We start from the raw sequence: 23,172 nt of genomic DNA on the forward strand, positions 1-23,172 counted from the left end.
TGCTTTAATCTGCAACTTTAGGAATTCATTCATTTTTCTTACTCAGCAAAGTCTACTTTTCTCATTCACAAGAAAAATCTATGAACAGACTGCATTGCTCCTGCAGTGTCTGGGGAGACAACTGTTTATATATACGGATGGCGGGATGGGTGGAATTAGTTCCTTTTAAATGTTGTCCTGTAGTCTTCAGTTTCACCTGAACTAAGCCCTTGGTATACAGAAAAAATATCAGCCTATGCTAGAGGAATCAGCATTTTCCCTCTCGGTATCCAGGAATGCTATCAGACTCTAGGGAAGGTGAAAGAAAAGTCAAAGTTAAAGGGAAGGCACAATTGTTTCAATTACTTAGGATCTCACAATGTCAAAGTTATGATACTCTTTGTTTTTCAACAAGTAGAATTGGTTTTAAGCCGTTCACACTCCAGTTCTTCTTGAAACACAAACAGGAAAAATTGCTTCTTTGTGGGACACAAAAGACTTTTTAAAAGACAGTGTAGTTTTATATGAGATTATACTTCTCATTCTTTTACAGTCGGTGTGTCTCTGCTTCCACATCTTCACCCGTGTTAGAGCTTCTGAAAAGCTGAGGCCCACGTACAAGAAGATCTGGAAGAATGATATCACATGGGTTTACATGGGTCTGCTGTCTTTGGATTGCTTTATTTATTCAGACACACACACACACACACACACACACACATATTTATTCTCCAATCAGGTGATAGTTGAATTCTGCTCTTGGTTTAGTCATTAGAGTTAATGAACTTTCAGAAAAATCGGTGCCTAATTTTATTGTCTTTTCAATAGTGTCAGCGAAGATGCTCCAGAACTTATTCCATTCACTTTATCACATAAGCTGAGGAGCTCGTTGCTTCTGCTGGGTAGTTAGAAGGATGCCCATATTGTTCAAACTACTGTTAGGTATTTACATTACATATTTACTTATTTTTTTCTCAACACGGTCACCAAAATGGAGGAAAGAACAGGAAATCTGTCCTGTTCAAAGAATAGCACTTCATGGTCTACAGTCAAACTGCTCTTTTCCAAGAAGCCATAAAATTCAACTCAGTTCCATTACTTTTTACTGAGCACCTACACGGTAATGTGACAACACACTAGATTACATCAAATACCTGAAGTCTAAGGAAGGTGATAAATGATCATTGCCCTGTTTAAAGCCTTCTTAGTATTTAAAGTATAAATGGGGACTTAAAAAATTAATCCTCCCTTTACAAAACTGTATCATTTCTCCAGCTACATAATAAAGCACTTCAAACCCTCTTCGTCTGGTTTATAGGTGGCTCCTTTGTGAATATTTTGGTAGCTGCTAATTTGCCTTTTAAAAAAGGTATTTCAGGATATTAATTTTTCCTGTATATCGTTTTCACTTTGTTTAATGAATTGAGTGGCAACTTTCACAAATGATTTTTAAAGATTTAATTAATGACCTCATGTAATGTGATACCTCAAAGAGTGGATCCAATGTCTCCATACTATATAAATTTAAAAATTGTTGAAAATTTTTATTTGAATTCAAGTGTGAATATCACACAGGGCTTTTTTCACATTCAATTCTGGACCTTAATATTTTGGTTAAAGACCTTAAAATTTTCCATTTTTCCATGTAAATAATAAATTAAAGAGTGTTATAGACAGACATATCCCTAATGTATAAAATGTTATTGTAAATGAAAAAGAATCAGCCAGCTCAATTTTAATATAGTCCCTTAAAGCGTTGTTTCAAATCTCATTAAAGTTATTTCCTGTCATAACAATAATGGAAGCCAGTGAAGCAAAATGTATTCACTTGAGTTGATTTTCAGACAAAACTGAAGATTGTGTACTTCTGATATCCATCTTGTTTGACCCAAATAAGACAAAAGCGGGGGAAGGGCTAAAGATGGTCTCATTTTGCCACCATCAGAAGTCTTTCTGATTCAGTATGCAGTCTGAAGATAATGGGCCAGATGCACATCCCATGGGAAACTTCCCATAGCTACATGATTTAGGGCATGGATCTGATGCTTTTTTAATAAGGTAGATCTATGGAAATTCAGATTTTTCGGTTCAAGAGCTCCACGAGCTTATTTTATCGTTGTGTTGTGCAGTAGTAATGTGTGTTGGTTTTTAAGTTAAGCTTGAGGTTTAATTTTTTAGAAGTTGCCAATTTATTAAAACTTTATTTTGGTGGGTAAAACATCTCCAAATCGCTTGTTTTTGTAGTTTTAAGTTTTCTGGTTTCCAGAGTATTTTCAAAAAGTACATAAGATTTCACTAATAAATGTTTTGATTCCAACTTTTACAGTTGAAGCAACAATGTGTATGTAATTTATGATCAGTTTTTAAATGCATTGCTGTTCAAAATCACTCAACAAAATTTTTTGTTATTGAAAAGAACATGTCCTTATATTTACCCTGGGCTTTCTGCATTTACAAAATGCTTTCACATTAATGCCTTGAATGATGCCTGTTACACTTGAATGAAAATATAAATTAATTCATTGTCTCATTTTGTTCCCACATCTACCCTGAGAAACTCAGTTTTATTACTCTTACATTTCAAAAGAGGAGACAGAAGTTCAAAAGCCACAAAGTTTTACTGGCAGAACTGAGCCCAAAAACCAGGATAAGTTTATCCCTAATCCAGTCCTGTTTGCTCTACATTGTTAATTAATAAAATAAATTATAATACTTTCTTGCCTGTCAATGTCTATTCTAGACAATATAACATGAATCTCACTGTCAAACATGTTTTAAATTTGTAGGATTACCCATTTTATTAAAACTTAAGTAAATAAACTTTCAACAAACATGGAATGAGTATCTGCTACACACAAGACACTGAATGAAACAGGCACAAATTCTGCCCTCTTGAAGCTTACCTTTTAAGGAGGGAGAGAACCAATAAACACACTAAGTAAGCCAGTGATGCAATGTGTTAGCAGATGGTAAATGCTGTGAAGAAAAAAAGCAGCAAGGACATGGGAAGGGTGCCCTGGGGCAGGTTGCAATACTAAAGAAGGTGGCCAAAGAAGGCTTCACTTATAACATTATGTTTGAATAAAGATTTTTAAAATGTGAGGGAGATAACCGAACTGGTATGTGGGTGACAGGTGTTCTAGACAGAGAAGATGTGAGGCTCTGGGATAGGGCAGCCTGTGGGGTAGAAGAATTATGAAGAGGTCAGGATAATTGAAGCACATGGGCAGGGGATGGTAAATAATCAAGTCAGAGGACAGGGCTGGGAGAGGGTGGCAGACATCTTGAAGGCATTGGAAGCCATTGTAAGGTCTGTGACTTTTACTTTCACTGAGATGGAAGTTGTTGGAAGGTTTCGAGCAGAGGAGGGACACCCTTTAACTTACATTCTTACAGGATTGGTCTGCTGCTGTGTTAAAAGTAGACTTGAAGGGATGCAATGAAAACAAAAAGATCTATTCAAAAGCTATTGGGATAATCCAGGTGAGAAATGATGATAGCATAGAAATAAGAGTAGTAGCAATTGTAGATGGTAAGAGGCTGATATATTTTGAATGTGCCAATGATAAGATTTGCTAAGATAACTCCAAGATGTTTAGACTTAGCAACTAATCATACTGGTTCGCCAACAACTCATATAGAAAAGACTGAGAAAGGCAGGTTTGGGAGTGGAGGGAGTTTGTTTGGACCACGTTTAGTTTGAGATGTCATTTAGTCATCACAAGGACATATGGGAACAGTTTGGATATAAGAGTCTGGATATGATCTACCTGATCCAATAATGTAAACATATGAACAAATTAGATTAGCATTTTCCAAGGTGTGTTCCTTGGAGCATATACATCAGACATTTATCAGAAAGGGAGTTCTACAGTCGATTATATTTGAGGAATCCTGCATTAAACAATGTTAATCACTGAAAGCTTTTAATATGTAAAATATGTGCATTGCAATTTTTCTAGCATATGCAGCATGATACAGCTTGCTAAAATTATCTCACAATGGAATCCTTATTTTTAAAAAACATATTCACAAATGTATACCTTAGGAAAGCTGACCTAGACGAAATTAAATCCACTTCCAAAATATTAGCACTGTTATTCTTCATCTTGTCCTGCACCTTTCCTTAGTAGCAATGCTTTTATAATCACAGCAAGATTAGAGCAGTTCTCCCTGCCTTCTTGGTTCACTCAGTCTGCCTCTAGCACCATCACTTCATCTACTACAGATAATACGGAGGCACTGCTGATTCTGAACCTCAGAAACCAACTGATGATTCACTCCTTAGGTAAGCAGAACCAACCAATACAAATGGATTTATTGGATGGTGGGACTGCTTCATGAAAAAATATTCTATAGATGAGAAGGAAAGAAGAGCAAATCTGTAGCTGATGGATGACTAAACCAAGAGAACAATAGAGAGAAGAGAATTAGGTTTGCTTTTGCTCCTGGAGAGAGAGAGACCACTAGATTTGTCACGGGGTTTTAGAAACCATGAGGCAAAAATGAGGAAGCAAAAGGCAAAGCAGGTTTCCAGCATTTGGTTTTAGATGCAGACTAGCTGACAAGATGTAGGGCTGAAAATATTTTACGCATGTTTTAAAATTTTTATAAGGTTTATGTTACTGTAGCTGTTGGTTTTCACAAGCAGAATTTCTTTCATATTTCTTACAGTTCCTATAAATTCCTCATATACTCAGGTCGATTGACTATCCTAATTCCTTGGAAAAGTCACTCCAAAATTGCTCCATTTTTGGTGAAATAATACAGCTTTATAAGAGACTGAGTAAAAGAGAGTCCTTTAGTACAGAATGATCAGGCAAGACAAATTCCACAGTGATTATTTCCCTGGACATATCAGTTAGTATTCATTGACCTAATTTTCTTCATTGGTGAATGGGAATGCTGAGGAGGAGGGAAGAGGCAGAACACACACATACACAAACAGGGAAAGGTTCTTGGATAACTAACAGCCAGACCCGCTCGGGCAGAGTCGACAGTGACAATGAAAGGATTCCTGTCCTCAAAAAGCTTATGATAAAATAGGAGGAATCCAATGTGTCACAAAAATAAGAACAGCAGGTCATGGGAACTCAGAGGAAGGAATGATCATTTTCATGGGATCTACTGAGAAGTCGCCCTGGTGGTAATCTGTGCTAAAGGTTATGACTAATAGGTATGAGATCACTGTTAAGAAATTGGCAGGATTAAAGAAGTTCAGGCTAAACAAGAACAATAGCAATGTGAACATCTTTCTTCCCACCCAGCTTGAGATCAAATGAGTCTATGAAGAGTCCTAGGATTTGACTTGGGGAATTTCTCCATGTTTTTCCCTCTCTCCCCCACTTATTTATTCTCTTCTAGCTTAGGTTACTGTCCCATTTGTCACTACAGGAATTTTCTATTTCTGCTTAACTCATTCAGATTGACAATATTCCATCTAAAGTTTGGTGACCTTTCTTCTCAAAACATTGCCTCTTGTATTATATTGCCTGATTCCCCACCTTGCCCTGCAGAATCTGCTTCTAAAAATCTGGGACACCAGATATCCTAACTCCCATTTGCCTGGGAGGTGTAACCAGACAGGTGACCCCCAACCTGAGGAATCAAAAAGAGGCCAGAAAATCAGAGCTGTGTTCACAAGAGAACTATTGTTCCGTTTGGTTGGAAATCATGGTAGGTGAAAAGGAATAGTGTAAAACAAAGCTGCCCACACAGATGGAAGCTCTCATATAAAATCTTTAAACACTCATTTAGTTAAAAATGTCAGACTGGTTTTTTTTTTTTTTTTTTTTTTTTGGTAGGAAGGGAGAGTATTTCATATATTTAATCAAGGAAGTAACATACTCTAGATTTTTCATTATGAAAGTTAATTTAGTGGCTATGAATAAAATGGATTGGCTGGGGAAGATGCTCATACAATAATAGAACTTGGTCTGGAGTCATGGGATTGGGAAGACAGAAGAGAAGGAAATACAGAGGACAGTTTTGGAAGTGAAATCAATAGGATATTGATTAAAAACGGGGCTGAGGAAGACACAGCAATGATATAATCATATCTCTGAGACGTGTTGGATAACAACAGGTGGCCTTGAGACTGAGTGGATGGGATTATTAAGGAGAAACAGGAAAGTCAAGAGAGGAAGTGTTTTTATGCCCAGAGGAGTTAGAGTGGTGAAAAGTATCCTCTATTTGGAATGAGAAGCTGAGATTTGGATCCCTTCTTGGACAAAATGTAACTTCTGTGAATTTGTTTTCCTTAGATAAAAACTCTTTTGCAGACTGGTTAAATGAATTATGTGAAATGTTTATGGAAGTTTCTGTTTCATAATTGGTGCTTTATAAAAATTTGTTTGGAATTGAATTTCTGGATTGGAAGGGAACTTAACCCTAGCTCCCATGGGTTGGTTACCCTTCCTATGTTTAAAGATGTTCCCTAGCTTTTGCACCAAATGGCCATTCTGCTCTCCAGAGACAGGAAACCCTTGCAAGATAACTCCTTTGTCTATGAACAGTTCTGAGTGTAAACAATCTTCTGTACGTTGTGAAGTGTCTTCCTAAAGAATCCATTCTCAAACCTTACTGTGCATAAGAATTGCTTCAGCAGCTTAAGGTCCCCATGAGATTCACATTGGATTGATCTGTGGGTGGCACAGGAATTTGTATTTTAAAGAGTTTCCAGGTGATTCTGATGAGATTCTTTGATAAGCAATGCCCTAAAACTTCACCCACATGTCTAATATGATTTTTAAAAATTGCTATCGTGTCTCCAGTGACTGTCTTCTCCAAGTATAATATGAAATTATAGCAGTTAAAGTGCTTTGAAAAAACAAGGCATATAAATAATCTTGAGATGAAAGAATGTTTTCTTAAGAAAATGTTGAAACTTCAAATAGTTTTTTCATAATAACAGTTAATACTTACTGAAATTTTTCATCTGTATTGGATGCCTTATTCTGTCTAATGTTTATATTTTATTATTTCATCATTCTACAGTTGAAGCTTAGAAAAGTTTCTTTCCTAGGGTCATAAAGTGGCACAGCCAAATTTCAAACACATTTTATTGCCTTATTTAAAAACTAAAGAGATGTTTTTTCCTTTTGTAGCCAAGAAAATCATCCAGGAAACTTATGGATGTAGTACGGCAGGAAAGATATATGTCCACATTTAAAGGTAAGCACAACTATTTCATCTAGTAATGTATTTTTGTTCATCAGACTTCTGTTTGTTTGCGTGGCTATTGTCATCATGTTATCAGGTGTGTGTTAAACAATAAAAAATTGACTCCAAAGAAGGAGTCATTTGTATTATCTTTCGGAATTATTTTGCTGTGACCTTAGCTTCCTAGAGAAGCCTTATGGGGTGAGCCTAGTATTGAAAATTCAGAGGGAACAGGATGGAGAGAGAAGAAGGGGAAGAGTAACACACGGAAGACCTGTTTTGTCCATTTCACAATTTTGTTCAGAGCTAGCTGTGTTCAGCCTCTCCATACTAGGTCTATACCAATTAATTCTGAATCTACCAAGAGTTATTTTACATATTGAAAATTTTAGAGTAATATATGAATAACTGTCTTTTTACAATGGCATGCTCCTTTCTAGTCTTATGCTTTTTAAGACTTAAACAATATAGTGCCCTGAGTTCTAATTTTTCCAGACTGAAATATTCCTATTATGGTGATTATCATTGTAGGAAAAAAGGGACTTGTTGCTTTCGGTTTCCTTAACCAGTCTTTCTCAATCCTAGACACAATCGAAACTCATTTGAAGAAGTTCAAGAACTATTGATGCTCAGATTTTTCTGGAGACTGGTTATAATTAACTGAATCTTTGGTATGGAACCTGGGTATATATTTTAAAGCTCCCAGGTGATTCTGGTGTGCACCAGAGTTGAGAACTATAATTTAACTCCATGTTTAGAATCTATCCTGAAATTGGAGCCTGCACCACATTTGTAAATGGAAAACAAAAACAATGACCATACCAAAACTGAGTTCTTAGTATCTGTAATCATTAAGAGAAGTACTGGCTATTGAAGGGTAAAGTGAAAGCTTTGTTTGGATCAACATAATAAATTCATGAAATTTATATGAGAGAAAGATTTTTAGGTAGAAATGTGAATGGTTCTCAGAGAAATAGAAATGCTACACAGATAACCCTTGAGAATCTGAGAATAAAATTACACTTCAACCATCACCTGGGTAAAATCTAACTTTTTAATATCCTCATATTAATGAAACTGAGTTTATTTTAATCCTGATTCTTAAAAAGTTAAAATTTTACTTCACGTTACAATTTTGATCAATGCTCTACTTCCAAACAGAACAACTTCTCTTTAAAAAGTTTGCAAATTTCCTTAGAGAGCTGTATTTTTACTGAAATAACAGCATAATTATTGTCCTAAGTCACTTTTATGACCAAAGAAAGCTGAAAAATTGAAGCCAAAAGTGACATTATATTTTTTACTAATTACTTCAGTTCACATTACCTTTGATATGTGGAGCCCTGGTCACAACACATTATTTATTTAGGTTTACTTAAAGGGAGAATACTTTGATTTGTCAAGTACTTGATTCTTCCATAAATGATAGACTGCTTGTAGAACTTGCTTTAGAATTTTGGTTGAATGTTATTGGATCCTTTTCCTATGTCACCAAGGTTTACTTGAATTGAACATAAGTGTACTAGCTCTTAGACAGTGGTTCCTGTAGCAAACAGATCCTAACTATCTCAACATGCCAGTGATATATTAATGGCCACTGTAAAGACACACAGCCTGGAATTACATTGATTATGGGGGTTCCAAGGCGTACCAGTGATTGACTCCCACAAGGCTAAGGGCCGTCTCAGTTGTGGAGGGCATTTATTGTGATGTACTCTTTAAGTGGTCTCAACAGGATACCGTGAGACGAAAATGGGCTTATTTAGACATGCTCTTGCCAAGAATGATTTCTAGTTTTGGTGTCATTAGGAAAGCCTTTTACTGTTCCCACTGTCTTTTCCTCACATAAATCCTTGTCTTTGAGATCTGCTTTTACCTCATTCATTTTCAGCGAGAGGTGGTGTGGTGCCATTTGATTTCCTAATCATTAAGCTGTTCTCTTTTGGCCATAGGTTAGCTCCTTTCCTTCCCTCTCCCTCCCTTCCTCCCTCCCTTCCTCCCTTCTTTCCATGTTTTTCGTTCTTTCACTGGCTCCCCACCCTTCTTCCTTTCCTCCCTCTCTCCCTTCCTAATTGCAATTGCTGGCCACAATCAGACTATGACTTAGTTGAGAAGAATCTGTCGAATGCTGTAAGTCCTCAGTACTGACACTTCCCAATTGTTAGGGGTTGTTTTGAAGGGCATAAATTGAGCTATTATTTCAGAGTATTTGAGCTTCTTTCTTTTTTTCTAGTGCTTTTATCTAGTTTCTGACTTTTAGATCCTTTGCATCATTTTGTAAGGTTTTTATAAAGTCATCCTTTGTGAAAATGTACTGCTTTGTTGAATCTCGTGGAATTTCTATTGATTTGCAGTTCCTTCATCTTGGGACAAATCCTCAGTTACCTCGGATGATATAGTTTGTGTGTTAGCATTCCCTTTATTGTTTGCTATATATGTTCTCTTTGACGTTTTGATTTTCCAGTCTTCAAGCAAAGTTTTATCTTGAGTTTTCAGTGCAGAGTTTCCAACACTTTATGTTTGAATACTTTTCACTGAGGTGACTTTTTAAAAAAAATAAAATTATTAATAGTTGTATTGCTCTTCCCTTAACTGGTTCTATTTGGTAGAGTTTACAAAGCATGTGACTGGCAGTTGTATTTCTCTTTATATGACTGATGGTCTGGATTTGCCCCTTTTCTGATACTATAAACTACATCTTGGCTCCTGAGCTGTTACTGAAGTCAAATGTCTTTTCTATCTATTTCACAAGTTTGTTTTGAATCCTAAATGGTACAATTATGATAACCTTTTGTTAACGCTAAATCATTGTGTAAAAGTAAAGGATTACTATTAGCTGAAAAAAAGATCTTAATCAAATTTAGGCTTTCAGGGCTTCCCTGGTGGCGCAGTGGTTGAGAATCTGCCTGCCAATGCAGGGGACGCGGGTTCGAGCCCTGGTCTGGGAAGATCCCACATGCCGCGGAGCAGCTGGGCCCATGAACCACAACTACTGAGCCTGCGCGTCTGGAGCCTGGGCTCCGCAACAAGAGAGGCCACGATAGTGAGAGGCCCGCGCACCGCGATGAAGAGTGGCCCCTGCTTGCCACAACTAGAGAAAGCCCTCGCACAGAAACGAAGACCCAACACAGCCATAATTAATTAATTAATTAATTAATTTAAAAAATTTAGGCTTTCAAAAATATCAAACATTTAGTGAAATTATATCATTTGATGGAAAAAAGGAAAAAGGGGTAAAGGAGGAAAGGGGGAATATATATAAAAAGTTAGAGCAGTGAATGTATAAAAGGTTAAAACATGGAGGAAAAAAAGTCACTAGTACAATTTGAGACAACGTCTAAAAAGGAAAAAAAATTGGCAGTAATTCAGTTGTACAGTCTGTAATGACAAAATCATCACAAAAAAAACAGAAGAAATTTATGTGTTATTTTAATGAACATTTCTCTTTTTTCCTTCCAGATTTATTGAGATATAATTGACATATAGCACTGTATAAGTTTAAGATGTACAGCATAATGTTTTGACTTGCATACATCATGGAATGATTGCCACAGTAAGTTTAGTGACCATCCATCATCTCATATACATACAGCATTAAGCAGAAAAAAAAAATATTTTCCTTGTGATAAGAACTCTTAGGTTTCATATATAATGTACAGCATTGTTAATTGTCTTTATCATGTAGTACATCACATCCCTAGTACCTACTTATCTTGTAACTGAAGGTTTGTACCTTTTGACCGCCTTCATCCAGTCCTCACTCTTCCCATCCCCTGTCCCTGGTAACCACAAATATGATCTCTTTTTCCATGAGTTTGTTTGTTTGTTTGTTTATTTTTGAAGTAGAGTTGACCTACAGCACTATGTTAATTCCTGGTACACAGCATAGTGATTTGCTATTTCTATACCTTTCAAAATGATGACCATGATAAGTCTACTTGTTATCTGTCACCATACAAAGAGATTACATAATTATTGACACTGTTCCCCACACTGTACATTTCATACCTGTGAATCAATTATTTTGTTACTGAAAGTTTGTACCTCTTCATCTCCCTCACCTATTTCTCTCATCTCCCCTCCCTCCTCCCTTCTGGCAACCACCTATTTGTTCTCTGTACCTATGACTCTGTTTCTGGGCTTTTTTGTTGTTGTTCTCATTTGTTTTATTTTTTAGATTCCACACGTAAGTGAAATCATCTAGTATTTACCATTCTTTCTGATTTATTTCACTTAACAAAATACCCTCTACGTCCATCCATGTTATCGCAAATGGCAAGATTTCATTCTTTTTTATGGCTGAATAACATTCCATTGTATACATATACCACTTTATCCATTCACCTGTTGATGACCACTTAGGTTACTTTCATATCTTGTCTATCGTAAATAATGCTACAGTGGGTGCATATATCTTTTAAACTTAGTGTTTTCATTTTCTTTGGGTAAATACCCATGAGCAGAATCACTGGATCATATGGTAGTTCTATTTTTAATTGTTTGAGGAGTTTCTATACAGTTTTCCATAGTGGCTACACCAATTTACATTCCCACCAACAGTGCACAAGGATTCCCTTTTCTCCTCATCCTCACCAGCACTCGTTATTTGTTGTCTTTTCGATAATAGCCATTCTGATAGGAGTAAGGTGATATCTCATTGTGGTTTTAATTTGCATTTTCCTGATGATTAGTGATATTGAGCATCTTTTCATGTGCTTGTTGGCCATCTCTATGTCTTCTTTAGAAAAACGTGTATTCAAGTCCTCTGCCTATTATATAATTGAGTTGTTTGTTTTTTTAGCATGGGCATTTACCGTTATAAATTTCTGTCTGAGCACTGCTTTCACTATAGGCCATAAATTTTGGTGTGCAGTGTTTTTGTTTTCATTCATTGCTAAGTATTCTCTAATTTTCCCTGAGATTTCTTCAACTGATTGGTTGTTCAAGAGTGTGTTTAATTTTAACATATTTATGAATTTTCCAGATTTTCTTTTTTTATTGAACTTTAATTTCATTCCATTGTGGTCAGAAAATTTATATGATTCAATCTTTTTAAATTTATTGAGCCTTATTTTGTGGTCTAACATATGGTATATCCTGGAGGATATTCTCATGTGCACTAGAGAAGAATGTGTATTTTGCTGTTGTCGGAAGGAATGAGCGTTCTCTATTTGTCTGTTAAATCTAATTGATTTATAGTCTTGTTGTCTTCTATTTCCCTGTCCTTTTTTTCTTGTCTAGTTGGTCTATGCATTATTTAAAGTGAGGTTTTGAAGTAGTCAGCTATTATTTTCAAACTTTCAATTTCTCCCTTTAAATTTATCAGGTTTTGCTTTGTATCATTTGGTGAGATTGTTAGGTGAGATATATTTTTATAACTGTTATATCGTCTTGATGTATTGGCCACTTTATCATTATATAATATCTTTCTTTGTCTTATAACAATTTTTGTCTTAAAGTCTCTTTTATTTGATATTAGTTAAGCCACTCTGTCTCTGTTTTAGTACTGTTTCCATGGATGATCTTTTATGGTCTTTTTATTTCCACCTATTGGTGTCCTTGGATCTAAACTAAGTCTCTGTAGACAACATATAGTTGGATCATTTTTAAAATCAATTATTCCAATCTCTGTCTTTTAATTGTAGATTTTAATCCATTTACATTTAAAGTTTTACTAATAAGGAAGAACTTACTTGTACCATTTTGCTAGTCGTTTTCCCAATGCCATATCTTTTTTTGTTCTTTACTTCCTCCAGTATTGCCTTCTTTTGTGATTAATTGAATTTTTTCTAATGTTTCATTTTGATTTTCTTCCCATTCCTTTACTACATATTTTTAAGTTATTTTCTTAGTGGTTGCCCTTTAACATTTTAATTTATAACAATCTAGTTCAAATTAATACTTAATTGAATTTAGGTTCAAGAGTATACAAAATCTTTGCTGATATATCTCTCAATATATACAAAATCTTATATAGCTCTAAACTCCCTTTTCATTGTTATTGTCACAAATTACCCCTTTGTACATTGTTTGCCTTTCAGTGTAGATCTGTATCTTATTGTCTTATGTAGTTATATGTTATATCACATAGGAAAATAAAATGTTACAAACCAAACCAAAAATATAGTAATACTGAGTATAACTATGTAGTTACCTTTATTGGTGTTCTTTATTTCTTCCTATGGGTTCAAAAAACTGTCTAGTGTCCTTTCATTTCAGTCTGAAGGACTCCCATTAACATTTCTTATAGGGGACTCCTACTAGTGGTGAACTTTCTCATTTTTTTTTTTTTTTTGGCAGTGTCTTAATTTCTTCATTTTTGAAGGAAAGTTTTGCCAGATATAGAATTATTGGTTAACAGTTTTTTTGTTCTTTCAGGACTTTGAATATGTCATCACACTGCTTCCTAGCCTTCATGGTTTCTAATTAGAAATCAGTTGTTAACCTTATTGAAGTTCCCTTGTACATGATGAATCTCTTCTCTCATTGCTTTCAGATTCTCGTGTGTGTGTGTGTGTGTGTGTGTGTGTGTGTGTATGCACTTGGATGTTGACGGTTTGATTATAATGTGTCTCAGTGTAAATGTCTTTAAATTTCTCCTATTTGGATTTGTTGAGCTTCTTAGATGTGTAGATTTATATATTTCATCAAATTTGGGAAGTTTTCTGCAATTATTTTTCAAATATTCTTCTTTTCTTCTCCCACTAAGATTCCTATTATGTGTATGAGGGTACACTTTAGGAGGTTTGACCTGTCTCTTGGCTCTGTTCATTTTCCTTTTTCTTTTCTTTTTCTGTTCCTCAGACTAAATGACATCCATTGACCTGTCTGAAGTTTACTGATTATTTTATCTGCTCAAGTCTGCAGTTGAACATTTCTAGTAAAATTTTCATTTCAATTATTGTACTTTTCAGCACTAAGATCTCTATTTGATTCCTTCTTATAATTTATATCTCTTTATTGATATTCTTTATTTGATGAGCCAGCTTTCTAATGATTTGCTTTAGATATCTGTACGTGGTTTCTTTTAGCTCTTTGGATATATTTAAAATACTTGATTTAAAGTCTTTGTTTAATAAGTCTGATGTCTGGGCTTCTTCAGGAATAGTTTCAGTTAATTTCTTTTTTCCTTTTTATGGGCTACACTTTCATTTTTTTTTTGTGCAACTTGTAATATTTTGTTGAAAACTGGACATTCTGAATATTATAATATAATAAATCTGGAGATCAGATTCTCCCTCCTTCCCAAGGCTTTTTGTTGCTACTTGTTGGAGTAGTTGCTGTTTGTTTGTATGGTGATTTTTCTGTACTGATTTTCTAAAGTCTGTATTCTTCATTCTGTATGGCCACTGAAGTTTCTGTTCTGTTAGCTCAGTAGACAGCTAATGATTTGACAGAATTTTTCTCAGAATTTAAAGCTGAGATTCAGCTCTTTTGTTCTTATTTAAGCATTCACCTGCTTGCTGTACACATTTGGTGTGTTTCCAGAGTTCTCATGAACTTGACTTCAACTGTTTTTGCCAGTGTATTTGCTGCTTGTGTTGGGGGACAGGTTTTTGGAATTTTCTACTCTTTCCCTTTCCCTGATGTTATTCTACATATACTGACATTCAGTCTTTACAATAAGCAGCTTTTGTCTGAGATAATGCAAATAGAAGCCCATGAACCCTGTTTCCTTTCTCATGTGCCCATCTGCTGGACCTGGATTCATGAGAAAGGCCCCAGGTGGGAACAACTGGGTCTACTTCAAACTGAATGCTTGGCCTGTTCTTCTGTTGTGACCCTTCCCACCGTGCTCCAACAGTGTGGAGCCAAGCCTCTGCTCACAAGATGGGACTTAGAATAGCTTCTCCCCCAGCTGCTCCCGCAATAACAGGTTCTTATGCTTTTTCTTGAACATATCATTTGTTACTATCTTTGTGATGGGGTTCACAAAATTTTTTTCAAAATTAGGGACTTATGCTTGTTTTTTTTTGTAGAGTATTTCCAAATAATGAGCATTATTTTATGCTTATTTGTGAAAATGTTGATTTACTAGAAGAGTAACTATGTTTTCTTTGAAAATAGCATAAAGCTTTTATAACTTCATGCCACTAATTGTCATAGTTTTATAACAGACAATGGTCTAGCTGCCAGAGGTAAAACAAGAAATCCTCAGGTATTTTGTATTATCTTATTTTTCTCATCTCACTCTTATTTTTTGGATGCATGTATGAAATCATCATAGTTGCAGATTCACATTTTAGATTCACCCTGGAGTTCTATTTACTATTATATTTAAAACATTAATTTGAGTAAGTATATTTACATTGCTGTTTTATTGATATTGTTAATGCATTTGTGAATCAATTTTGAACAGTTAATCTAGTTTATTTAAATTAATCAAGAATTTAAAGAAACATAATAATAACAGGGAAAAATTTTAAAGTTAACAAATATGTCATTTAAATGATGAGACAGTATATGTTTTCCAAGATAAAAAATACCAGCACAGTCTTGGAAAGTGCATGCACAGCACTTTATAATCAATTATTATTAAATACATTTGGCATTTTGTAAACATCATAGACTTACATTTCAAATTCGTTAAATACGTGTTAGCAAAGCTTTTCACTGTTTCTTGTCCTGAAACTTGCCGACCATCGGCAAATTCCTTTGTACTGTATGATTGCTAGTCTTCTGTGCACTTCACCCTGAGGAATTTTGCACTGAATCACATCTTTTAAATGACTATAATAATAGTAATGAAGGTAAGCCTCTGCTGCAGAATTTTAGACTCTTGCTGAGACTGCTTTAGCAGTGTGTATGCATGTGTGTGCATGCACACGTTTTGTTTTACTCCAGCTATACGTTAGATTAGTACTGATATTAGGGCTGATGTTAAAACCAAGATGAAATACAGTTTTCTGGAGAATGATATCAATTTCTGTCAAATCATGCTTTCAAAATCTTCAGGTTTCATATTGCAAAGTTCTCCCTTTCCTGGTTTATAAATGTCTAATTATGAAACTTATTAATTGAATTCCTATAATATATATCGTATATTTATATATGAAAACAATAGCTACCAGATGTTTTGCTATCTCTCTCCACCGCTTAAATTTTGATGTTTTCACAGGTTCTGTCTTTGGCCCTTTGCTTTTCTAAATCTATTTGACCCCTCCTGACAATCTCACACTCTTAGGGATTCATCTACTGGTTATAACCAATGAATCCCAAATGTATATTTCTAGTCTTGATCTCTTTTATGAGATTCTACCTAAAAGCATCTCCTCTTGGACATCCACAAATACCTCAAACTCGTCTTGTTCAAAAAACAATTAATTACTTTCACTCCTATGTTGTATTAGTCAGGGCTCTCCATAGAAACAAAACCAATACCAACAGGATATTTCTGTCTCTCTATCTCGTTTTATATAGATATACATATATATATATATGTATATAGATATACATATATATATATACCTATATCTATATCTATATCTATATCTATATATGTATGTATGTTATTTCCTTGTGTTTTGTTTTGTTTTTTTCTGTTTCTCAGCCACCAAACATCCATCCCCACTGGTGCCCTATTCTTGCCTTGTGTTTCTTGAGAGAGAGAGAGAGAGAGAGAGAGAGAGAGATTTCTGTATATGTAAAAGGAGATTTATTATGAGGAGTTGGATCATGTGATTATGGAGGCTGACGAGTCCCACAGTCTTCCATCTGTGAGCTGAAGATCCAGGAAAGCTGGTGATGAAATTCACACTCAATCTGAAGGCCTGAGAACCAGGGGGAGCTGATGGTGTTAATCCTAAACTGAGGACAGAAGAAGACGAGGTGAGATGTCCCAGCTCAGGCAGTGAGGCAGGAAAAAAGGGGCAAATCTCTCAAATTCCTCCTTCCTCCCTCTTTTGTCCTATTCAAGCCCTCAATGGGTTGAATGATGCCCCTGCGGCCCCTGCAACCTTGGAGAGGGCAGTCTATCTTTCTGAGTCACTCACTCAAGTGCTAATCTTGTCTGGTAGCACCCTCACAGACACACCGAGAAATAAGGTTTTAATCTGTGCACTAAGTCCAGTCAAGCGGACGCATGAAATTAACCATTACATATATCCACCTCCAACATGTTATTATTATTATTTTTTCTTACTTCAGTTGGTGGCGTTACCTGATATACCATCACTCAAATCAGAAAACTGGCAGTTGGTCACCTGGTGCTTCTCATTCTATGTGAGAAATATTTTTTCAATGTCTTCTTCCTCTCTACCTCTACCACCTGCCTTAGTTCAGGTCTTTCTTGGCTGTGTCTCCCTGCCCTTCTCTGCTGGCATGATTCTCTCACTGATCCCCTGCTGCAAGTGTTTCCATTTTCCTATCATTCCTCCACAGTCCCCAGAAAAATCCATCCATCTAAAATGTGAACCTGACCATATCACTCACCTGTGTCTCAGTATCTCCCTGTCCCCTGCAATGTAAAGGATTACTCTCCCTTCTGTGTGCTTATAACCGCTTTCCTTCAAATTAACACTTATTCAGAAATTCAAGAGAAAATTGAAGAGAGATGCTAGTGAAGGGCATGTGTATGAGCAGCACCGTGTAGTTTTTAAATATGGAACAGCTTTCATACTGTTCTAAGAGAATGAACTTTTACAAGCTTGAGGGTACTGCAAATGCTATTTTGTATCAAATATTATTAAAGTCTACTGCATTCTATTGAAGAAGATTATTGTATGTTTAATTTTTATATATATAACTAGTACTCAAGTATAGGATACATGAGTTTCTATTCCTGGAATGTTATTTTGGATAGTGTAATCCAAAATGGACTTTTCCACAGGAACAAAATTACATATGGGGATTATGCTTCTAGAAAACCACCAGAAGGCTGTGCATATCATGAAAGAAAGAAAATAGGGAAGAAAAGTTAAAATGAGACTTGGACTGAAATAACATTTATTAAAAGACAGCCATCAACAATGAATCTTGTAGTTCAAGAACCAGATGTTTGCTAACAACAAAACAAAGCAACAACAAAACCCCACGTGATTTGGCCAGCTGAGTCACTAAGGGATATTTACACTATTGTCCTTAACAATTTAAACACAAATGCTCATTTTCCACCCTTCATCAAATTTGTTCCTCCTTGGTGCTCCTCATCACAGTAAAATACTCCTACTATCCATCCAAGTATTCAAGGCAAAAAACCTGCAAATGATCTGTGAATCTCCCCTTTCCTTCATCCCTAATATCTAATCTATCAACAAGTCCTCAGGGTCCTTCCTCCAAAAGATTTCTTAAGTCCATCTATTTCTTTTTGTGTCTATCACTTCCTTCTAGCCCATTTTCAGTCATCTAGATTCTTCCCATCCCTTCCTAACGGTTATTGGCACTTCCCTTTTAGCCTAGCTACAATCCATCCTATACATCAAGAAGAAGGTGATCTTTCAAAAATACAAATCAGATCATGTCACTCATCGGTTGAAAGCCATCCAAATTTGCCTACCCGTTAAATGAGATTCAAACTTCTTTCCATGTCCTGCACGGTTCTATATAATCTGGCCTTGCCTCCAAGTTGACCTTGTTATTCTCCCTGGACTATTTTGCTCTAAGCACATTGGACTTCTAGATGGACCATTCTGCCTTTAAGGGGAACTCGCTCTGGTCCCCAGGGACCTCGTGCTTTGCTCGGGACACTTTTCTTGAAATTCTTTGCCAGGTTGGCTTTGCCTCCTCCTTAGTCAATGTGTAACTATGTGTTATGGTCTGAATTTTGTTTCTCCCCAGTTCATATATTGAAGTCCTAAGCCTCAGTACCTCAGAATGTGACTGTATTAACTTGCTAGGGCTGCCATAACAAAACGCCACAGACTGGGTGGCTTAAACAACATAAATTTATTTTCTCACAGTTCTGAAAGCTACAGGTCCAAGGTCAAAATGTTGACAGCTTTGGTTCTCCTGATTCTTCTCTCTTTGGCTTACAGATAACCACCACCTGTAGCTGTGTCCTCACATGGCCTTCCCTCTGTGCCAGCACATTTCTGGTGCCCCTTCCTCTTCTCATAAGGACTCCAGACCTATCGGATTAGGGCCCCACCCTTGTGCTTTTATTTAACCTTGATTATCTCTGTACAGATCCTATCTCCAAAGACAGTCACATTGTGGGTTAGAAATTCAACATACGGAGTTTTTGCTTGTTTTGTTTTGTTTTGTTTGTTTTTTGGCTGTGCCACACTGCTTGCGGGATCTTAGTCCCCTGACCAGGCATTGAACCCAGGCCACAGCAGTGAAAGCGTCGAGTCCTAACCACTGGACCACCAGGGAATTCCCTCAACATAACGAATTTTGAAGGGACACAACGCAATCCATAACATTGGCTGTTTTTAGAGTTAGGGTTCTTAAAGAGGTAATTAAGTTAAAATGAGTTAAATGATTCCATTATCCTGTCCCTGGAAGGCAAGCCCATAGAAGCAGGGGTTTGTCCTGTTGTCTCTGAATATCTTTAGCATCCAGCTAGTTGAGTGGCCCATAGGATTATGCGCTGTCGATTAAATAAATGGGTGGGTGACCGATGGACTGACTGAACAGGGTCTTACCCAATGGACAGGGTAAATTTTAAGGAAAGGAACTTTACAGGGTCTTACCTAGGAAAGAATAGTGAGATTGCAGAGATGGGATGGCTTTAAGTCAAAGGGTTACTGGCAGCTGTAAGAGCCTGGGAGAGTGCATGAGAGGAGAAATGGAGATGGAACAACTATAATGACTATGAGTGTTAGTTGAACAACTATAACTGTAGAGTTGGAAATATAATGTAGTTGTCTTCCCATGAGATTGCAGCAAATAGGAGACCAGCGATTAGCTTAGGAACCTGGTAGGAAGGGGAAGCAAATCTCTCCATTGACATCCAAAAAACCCAGGCCTTTGATTTGGACTGTAATGGGGGCCAGATCTCCCTTTCACATTCCAGATGCTCAGGCCCTCCTTTCCTTTGTGTGAACTGAGAATGCCCCAATCCTGCTTCAGTTTGTCACCTCTCACCTCCACTTGCCACACAAACTCTCTCCATGTATCCCAGCTACCTGGCAGTGTTGGCTGTAGCTGTGTTCATATTTCTCCACTTTGTCTCCTTGATGTCCGATTCTTGCCCAAGGTGACTCACACCATGCTTTTTACAGGGCCTAATAGGAAGAGTTGATGTTGCATTAAGATTATAGAGACTATGGTCTTTGCCCAGGTCCTAAGGGAAGGTCAGAGGAAAATAGGTCATAAAGTTACCACCTGACACACCAGCATTTAAGGAGAACAGCTCCAGAAATTGAAAGAATATATTACAAATAAAAAATAAAATCAAAGCAAAAAAATTGAAAAATGCATATTTGATAATACATAACTATTAAAGCACATTAACTCTACATATGTGTTTTATTAGATTACTAATCCACTGCAATTCATGGTCCATATGAGCAAAAAGTGTTAATATGAGTTGTCAGCCTGAACTTGAAAATTAGCTTGTAAGATGGCATCAGATGCTGTCATGGCACCATTAAAACTTGATTGAACCTGTATCAATACATTGATTTGAGTACCCAAGTTGTAAATGACTTTTAAAAATCATTATTCAGGGATTAAAATGAGTCAAAATAACCACGTTAGGTTTGGGGGACAATTATGATATATTCATCAATGGAATTCAAGCTTTCTCAGGCAGCTTTTATTTCTAAAACTTTTCAATGAATTCTATTTTCTGAATAGGGATAGTGAATGTATGAGTTTTAAGCACTACTTTATTAACTTTTTACAGCTCTATGAGGTAGGAACATTATTATCTTAATCTTATCCATGAGAAAACTGTTTTACTATCTTGCCCTAAATCTATAAGTGGCGGAGTCAGGAATTAGACCCAGACAGTCTGATTCCAAGAAAGCTTTCTTTAACCATTGCATATGCTGAATTAGAGGAAAAACTTGTTTTATATAAATTACATATACAATTTAAAATCAAAGTTTATTTTCTTTATGCTTATAATTGCAAATTTTGGTGGCTATTTTATACATATATATATATATTTTTATACATATATATTTTTAATGTAGATAATCTTTTCGGTCTAAGCAAAAAAAAAAAATGCATGTATCGTCATATATGTGTTATGGCATTTGATTGATTGATCGACTGATGTTTAATCACATACCTACTTTGAGTACCTGATTTAAACTTTTCCCTGGGTGGCGAAGATAAGTTGAGACTGGCTTTGCAATTCCTGTCTCTAATTGCTGCATGTATAACGAGATGTTATTTGTTTGTAGAGTTGATATTCAGACACAGTTCCATTTCTCTTTTGTTCATATTATTCTGCTTTCCAGCGACAGTCCAAGCCTCATAGTCATGTTTTGATTAAGGGACTAATGCTTTATTAAATTTTGAATAGAGTCTGTTATCAGTGTAGTGTTATTCTTATTGAAATAGCAACATAATATTCTTCGGCTGCTTTGTGAAAGGAGAGCAGAATGTGATTTCTATCCTTACTCTGATTCCTAGTTGTTTACAGTGGTTGAAATAATTCTTTTTGTGAAAGGTTCCCAATTTTAGTTTGAGATGATACTGGGCTGTATCACCGATTCTATTATCATCAAATACATTGGCAGTGTGGTCCACCTATTCCAGTTTTATTACTTCTTGAGAGACAGAGATACATTTACATGAAATACTGATTTCTACTCTGAATTCTGCTTAGTGGGTCCCAGAGATGAAGTTTATTTCTGAAAGTCAGATGACTGCTTCAGGGGTTTCCTTGTATCTTCTAATTCTTTCGATATTACTTGGTCAGCAAAACATAAGATCTTGTGAAGACTTTTCTTTTTTTCCACGAAAGACGCATGAAAAAGGCCAGAGTTCGGAATTCGTGGTCTTCTCAGATATGCAAACCGCTCAGAAGGATTTCACTTTCGTGTGCCTCAGTTACAACATCTGTGAAAGGAAGGAAGGAATCATTTTTAATCCTTCTAACTCACAGTTTTATGCTGAATGGTTTTATTACTTTGTCCTTCTGTGTCGTAGTAGCCTCTATAAATGTATTGACAACATATTCGCGTGTGTACTGATTACCTAGTAGGATATGAATGGTTGATTTGAGCCCTTTAGTCACTCCCTTATGACAAATGTTTCACATGTATGAGACACATTTATTCATTCAACAAATGCTTATTCTCTGGCTGTTATGTGCAAAGCACTCTGCTAGGTGAATACATGCAGGAAAAATAATAGACTATAAACACTCAAGCTGCTTCTTGATCGTGGGGAATTTGGAGTGTAGCTTATATCCACAGAACCTAGCAGAAATATTCTACAAATAGGCAGAAATAAGATTCAAATTTATGGTCTTAACTTCAATATCGGTGGGCTGAAATGAATTGGCAGGGATGCATTCCTATTAATCCATTTTCTTGCTCTTTCCAACTTCTGGAAGCTGCCTGCATTCCTCGGCTTGGCTAATGGCCATATCACGTAGACCTCTGCTTCATCGTCACATCTTTGACTTTGACATACCTGTCTCCTTCTTATAAGGCCCTTGTGATTACACCGAGCTCATCCAGATAATCCAGGATAATCATTCCATCTCCAGATTTTTCACTTAATCACATCTTCAAAATTCCTTTTGCCATGTGAAGTAACACATTCACAGGTTCTGGGGATTAAGACATGGACATTTTTGGAATGCCATTATTCTGCTTACCACACATTTTTTGGTGGAAATGTATATGTTAACAATAAAAATACATAGAGATTTTCTACTATGCAGGATGTTCATATAATAATATTACAGTTTTTAAAAAATCTAATTAATGTGACAGTTGCGTTAATGTGACCACCATTGCCCAAACCATTTCTAAGATGTCTACTTGGCAACTGCTGGACGAGCCTAGAACATGTTCTTTATAGACCTTCATCCTCCAAAAGTGAAATGTGTTTATGTAATACGTATGACATCTGATGAACAAAATGGTTACTCCCAAAGGACATTTTGGATTTTAACAAAAGAAAACA

The 23,172-nt window shown here is 36.1% G+C and overlaps 1 long non-coding RNA gene across 1 annotated transcript in view; it reads left to right on the forward strand.

Moving 5' to 3' along the window:
- The window catches only part of LOC309615374, a 169,563-nt gene extending 159,253 nt beyond the window's left edge, over positions 1-10,310 (forward strand). The window contains exon 2 of the long non-coding RNA XR_014236781.1: positions 7,086-10,310. This is a non-coding gene — a long non-coding RNA (uncharacterized lncRNA). The remainder of the gene's footprint in view (positions 1-7,085) is intronic.
- The last annotated feature ends 12,862 nt before the right edge of the window (positions 10,311-23,172 follow it).

This window comes from Balaenoptera borealis (genome assembly GCF_965194805.1).
Source record: "Balaenoptera borealis genome assembly, chromosome: 17".
Classification (NCBI taxonomy): Eukaryota; Metazoa; Chordata; class Mammalia; order Artiodactyla; family Balaenopteridae; genus Balaenoptera; species Balaenoptera borealis.